At 34.4% G+C, this 6,326-nt stretch overlaps 1 long non-coding RNA gene across 1 annotated transcript; it reads left to right on the forward strand.

Annotated features, from left to right (window-relative positions):
• Nucleotides 1-1,240: 1,240 nt before the first annotated feature.
• LOC134535952 (uncharacterized) lies at nt 1,241-5,757 on the forward strand. The gene is made up of 2 exons (XR_010075736.1): nt 1,241-2,080; nt 3,947-5,757. It is a non-coding gene; the product is annotated as an uncharacterized LOC134535952 (long non-coding RNA).
• The last annotated feature ends 569 nt before the right edge of the window (nt 5,758-6,326 follow it).

Raw genomic sequence — 6,326 nt, forward strand, 5'->3', positions numbered from 1 at the left:
GGATGAAACCACTTATCTTCGCTCTCTCAAGCATAACTATTTTAATAAAACCTGCAAGCATGGATGGTTGTTGTATGTTCGGTGCGTATGTAACAGCAAGATATATTTAAAATACAAGTTTTTGACGTGACAACGTCTAATAAATCGATTAACGCCGGCTGCACGAACGAAAAAATGTCCAGTTACGCACATTGTCCCGTTACGATGTGTCCCGTTATGCGGTGTCCCGTTATGCGGTGTCCCGTTACGCAAATTGTCTCGTTACGCTGTGTCCCGTTACGCACATTGTACGCTTGCGCCGCATCTATCTCTCTTCCACTCGACTGTTTATTTAGTGGAGTGAAAAGTTAATGTGGTTTTCATAGCTTATTACAACAACAATTTCGGCAATAAGGGTTAATTATTCTTGCATTTTAAAAATCTGATTACTAGTATAATTTCAAGTATTTATTCTTTTATTATTAAAATAAAAATGATTCAATTTTATTCATAAAGTTTGCAATCATTTCATCAATGTTTTATGACGTCACGTTAAACTATCGTCCGTAAACCGACTTTACAGACAACCAATTTTTTTAAGTGAAACTTTTTTGCTAAGGGGTGCTACAATTTTCGAGCGTGACGAAAATTCCGATCGCATGAGGAGAATAGTTTAGGTAGGTGGTTGGCGGGGGGGGGGGGGGGGGTGGTAGAGCAGGAGATTGCGTCAGTGGCAACGCCACTCCAACGCATGCACTAGCGGTCGAATGGAAAGATGGCTTGGAATGTGTGTGTGTGTGGGGGGGGGGGGGGGATAGGTAGATAGCGGAGCATGCTGTATGCTAGTTGAAACGTTCAGAAGGGGTTTTCGGCAGGGGAGGGGTAAGAAAAGACGTAGCATGATGCTACGGAATTATCGTAACGCTGCTTATGTTTGTCTACTTCTCCGGTTTTTTTTTAATTTGAGATCATAACCGAATCCTTACTATTCTAAATTGTTATATCTTGTTAAATTTAAAAATACTAATAATTAATCTCTACATATTCCTAATAAGCGAGAAGTTTCACTTCTGTCGCTCGTGCGACACCGCGCATACACTTTTTATTTTGTAGTTGTCGCGTGGGTAAAAACCGCATGTACACAATAACCGGATATTTAGCTGTTGCGTCGCCGTCTTCGCATCGCACCATAGCGCTATCGTGATTCAAGAATCATGCTATTAACCCCATGGTTTTGTAGCTGTGCAAGTGAGCACTTGTTCGCTGTTTGTTGGCACTGTGTTCCACACAGCTGGCAGCTCCCGCCAAGCAAAACAGGTCAAAAGGGGGAAGCCTACATTTCACAAAGGGTTGAGGACCAACTCGAACATGCCCGAAGACTTCACCTTCGGCCAACTTCGTGAGTTTGTTTTTATTTTCATAACAGCACGACCATGTTGGTGGATATCAAAAACACTTATTAATAATAATTGTGAGGTTAAGTGTTTAATTCATAGAAAGAAAGTGCATATTTAGTAATAATCTTAAGATTATTATTCACTGTTATATTACAAGTATTCGTTATGTTCAGGATCTTTCAACGCACTAAATTAAAACAGCAAGCATCATGTACCTCGGGATCAAGTGAAAAACTTGGATATGAGATACTGAACTTTAACTAACTTTCAGATTTGCGTGTAAATTAAGAGATATGTATCATCTTTAGTTCATATTTTCTCTCTACAGGTTTTAAAGTTTAGCCTAGGTTGACGTAATTTTTTTTGTATCACGTGTCCAAATTGATCCCTTGGTTTTGTGGTACAAGATGCTTGCTGTTTTAATTTGTTACGTCGAAAGAGTATGGACATAAAAAATACTAGAACATCACAAGACAAACAAATTATCTCAGGTGTTGTGAAATAATTTCTTTTGTAACTGTTTTACATTCATATATAAATTGTAATAACACAAGTTAGTATGCCCATGTTCTTTCAATGTACCAAATCAAAACATCAAGCAAAATGTACCACAGGAACAATGTATACAAGATCATGCCTTCTGGATCAAGGGATGAATTTGAATATGTTATACGGAACTTTTACCAATTTCACTTTCGGGACAAGTATGTATCACAATATCATTATCACATTAATGATGACATTAACATGGCACATTTATGTCATTACCATTTCTGCATTATTATGTGACTAGCATGATTATATGGGGGTTTTAGTTTGGGAGTATTCTAATGCTTGTTTTGCACAAAATATGTTTGTGTATTAAACTAGCTTTCTGGTAACGTATTTTATGCTATGGCCATGCTTATTCTAGATTTAGAACATACCTACTACAGTATATATTTTACCTGTGGTATCATATTCTATACTTAAGAACAAGCCCTACCTGTACTAGTATAATAGAACACCATACTGAAGATATATTACATTTCATTATTATTTCTCAAGATATATATCTGATGTAACAGAAGCATATGAATGTCCTCCGTCCAAAAGTTTTTTTCCCAGTGTTTGTACTTTAAGAACGTACAGGTATGTGTGAATGCACAGGTATTATAATGTAAGCTTTAAACTTTGATTACTTGCTAACCTGTAGAAATTTAAAGTCTGTTTTCAGGATAAATTCAGGGCTATGACTAGTGTCAAAAAAAGTTTTTGTCTAATTTTTTTTTAGTTTGTGGAAAAGCCACAACGTAAGATTATTACCCACCTCTCTCCTAACAGCAAATAAAATGCACAGAGTAATTGTATTGTTTTGCGGCTTTTAAATGAATAAAGAAAAAATTCTGAAAAACTTTTTCTCACATCCTGACATGTATCGAAATATTTCCCAAGAGAATGTTGAGGTACTTTAAGTTGTTTATCGTTTTTAAAACTGCACAAGATTTTATTAAGTTTGTTTTAATCAACAAAAGTAAGAAGAGTAAAAATTATAACTTTTTTTTTTACTTCCTGATATGTTTTTCAGTCATTACCCAAGAGAGCAATACTTGCAGCAAGAAACACATAACTCCATATGTGACAAAATCTGATTATGAGGCCCTTGTTTTTATTGAAGCAAGCTTTTTGCAAGCACAGCAGGGACTCGAACATGGCGGCACTTGCGATATCGCAATCATGAATGTTAAAACTATAAAACTATTGGTAGACTGCTTGATGTAACACAGTGCTGTCTTACAAAATGATTCCAAAGCATTTCAGGAAGCAAAAGGTATTTTGTAATTTTTATTTTCTTGTTTGCAAAAAATCTGATAAACTGTAAAATTACAATGAACACAAAACACTACTACTTAATTACTATAACATTTTATAAAATCATAAAAATAAACCACCTACTTTTCTGGCTGCTTGTCTTAAGTTTACACAAAAAATATTTACTGTTCTGCCATTAATCTCACTTAGTGTTGCAGCATACAGTATCGCAAAATGCAGTCACTACTACAATCACCACACGTTTATATTCTATACATCTACCTGAGAAACATTAAGAGCTAAGTGCTGTTAACTTTTGTTACCATTTGTATTTATAAGCAGTAGTAGTTTTTTTTTTTAATTAATGTGTGTAGGTGCTAATTTTGCCATTGCATTAAATCACCCAAACACTCTTTGTGATGTAGGTATACGATATTTCCAATTTTTTATGTAACTGAATGTTTGACAAATATTAAAAACAAAAAAAAAATATTGAAAGCTGTGAATACATGAAGAACAGTATACATTTAAATAAGATAGGCCTACCAAAACTATTGAGCTTATCAAATTATACATATACTTACCAAATGAAATGTGTTGACCATCTGGTGTGTATCATGTTGCCATGAATATTATTTTTCTGCTATATAGTTTCTGTTAAATACTATGTATTACTTTATTGCTCTACAGTTTCTGTTATGGACTTTGTCTCCAGATTGCCATTTATATGACTTATTCTCTACATTCTCAGTACTTGTAATTGTTTCTGTTTGTTGCAGGTATGTAAGGAAATTAGAAAATGAGCTGAAACATTAAACTCTTTGGACACTCCATAGAAAGGAAGAATTATTTTCTGTTTAATGCTGGCATGTGAAGACATTAGAACATTTTCTTGTAGATTAAATTCTTTGGACATTCAATGAAAATGAATTATTTTGTGAATTTTTGTTATAATAGTGCTTTTTTTATTTCACTTAGAATTTTATTTCATTGCCGGTTAATTGATAGTAACTAAGAAAGTGAAATAATTTTTTTTTTTTTGGAGAAATAAAGAGTATTTTTTACAACCTTATATTTCATGATTGTCTATCTTCAAAACTTACCAAACTTGGGTGATTCATATGGAAAAAATAATTCTGTCATTTAAAGGAAAGAAAAGTGTAAAGATTTTTGCTGAACGTTCATAATAAATAATTTTACCTTTTGACATGTCAGTTATCTTTAAAACACATTGTAGTTATTAGTATGTACAAGAAAGAAAGTGCAAGATTTTATGCCTTTAAAATATTAGTGTTTAAATATTCAATGTGTCTTCGTTTTTTTCATTCCACAGCACATAAATGAATTTTTTTTATAAAGTGAACATATAAATTTAAATGTAACATGTAACCTTTTATGTGGTATCGCTTTCAAGATACATTCACCCACTGTGTTGGTACATATCAAGTAAACCAACGAACAATTAGGAAAGCTACAATGATAGGGTTTTTTATACAGGAATGTTACGGATAAAATAATACAATGGAAAGAGATTACTGTGGACACAAAAAAAATTTAATATTTATGTTTGTTTTTTTCATAAAAAAAATATTCTTTAGTGACAATCTAGGCTGCAAATGTCTCATACATTACTGAATTTCTATACGGAGCATTACCAACACAGAGCTTACACAGTAATATTTCCTCTTTACATTATACCATCAGGTGACACTACAAAGTCTCATAACATGCTATTGTTTTAAACAACCTCAGTATGTACCTTTATGGACAATTACTTTTATGGTGAGAAACATAATGTAGTAATTTGTGCATAAAATAATTGTTTATATAATTTACTTAATAGTCATGCAGTATAGCTGCACAGTATGAACCTCACAAATATAATGAAACCAGTTTTTAGTGAATGACCACAATATTAATTCTCAGCATTTTCACACACATGTCTTGAAATATTGTGGTAAATGTTTTATAGACTTTCTCACCTCTAAATCTTTTTTCTCTCGTTACCCACACATCCCTGGGTCATCTTTGCGGAGCCGGGCTTATCCCAACCGCCTTAGATTTAACCCTGCCACGTGACCACGCCGCAGGGTCGACAATTATGGAACTCGCTGACTCCAGAGGTAAGCGTTTTAATTTAATGTAGCCGTGCATATGTCTGCTGGCCCAAACAAAGACATTAAAGCACTTGTAGATTCACGGCTCGTAGAGCCTGTTCGAGTCGTAATTCAAAAACTTACGGGTATGGCCGACTCCATGCAAATCCCCAATAAGACTGCTGTTAGATGTAACGTAAGCATATAATGAAGCAATCAGAAACTTTTGTCAGGGTAAAGCATAAGGTATAACGCATAGTGTAACACCGCAATGCATAGCATGCCAATAAATGCGAGAACAAATTGACAGTGATTTCCAGTGCCCCCTTACCTAAGTTAGGCATCAACCAAACCATGCTGCCTGAGGAGTGTGATACTACTTCTCTAGTTAGTAATTCAACCACTGCCACGATCCTAATGAACAAAGCTGGGGCCGACGACCCACCAAACAGCTGCATAAGTTAGCCTGGCACCCTCCCGGAAAGAAAATAAAATTTTTAAGCTGTAAATATATAAAGGTGATTTTGAATTTTCCATGAAAAACAATTGAAACATGCTATAGATACAACACTAAATATAATTATCCTGAAACATGTTGAATTCAGTTAAGTTCAGTTACATAGTTGAACAGTGACGAGATTCTGCAAGATAAGAATAGTCTGTCAAGCAATGGCGGTGGGCCTTCACAAATCAAAATTCCCGCGCGTCTTGTTTAAGAAAAACAAAGTCCCGAAGTTGGCCGAAGGTGAAGTCTTCGGGCATGTTCGGGTTGGTCCTCAACCCTTTGTGAAATGTAGGCTTCCCGTCAAAAGGGGCCACTTTCCAGTTGCACCTACCTTGCAATAATTTTTCATCTTTCTCCATTTCAATTTTCTGGAATATTTTAATGTAATCAATAATAGCAAGAAAAAAATACCTTAATAGTATTGGTTACTCCAAAAGTGTTTTCGAGCACGTTAACTAAATAGTGATGATTGCGCAACACTGTAAAATTTCAAATAAAATAAAATATAGTTATTGTGGGAAAATACAATGAATTTCGTTATTTAATTTTCAAATTATT

The sequence above is a fragment of the Bacillus rossius genome, chromosome 10 (genome assembly GCF_032445375.1).
Source record: "Bacillus rossius redtenbacheri isolate Brsri chromosome 10, Brsri_v3, whole genome shotgun sequence".
Classification (NCBI taxonomy): domain Eukaryota; kingdom Metazoa; phylum Arthropoda; class Insecta; order Phasmatodea; family Bacillidae; genus Bacillus; species Bacillus rossius.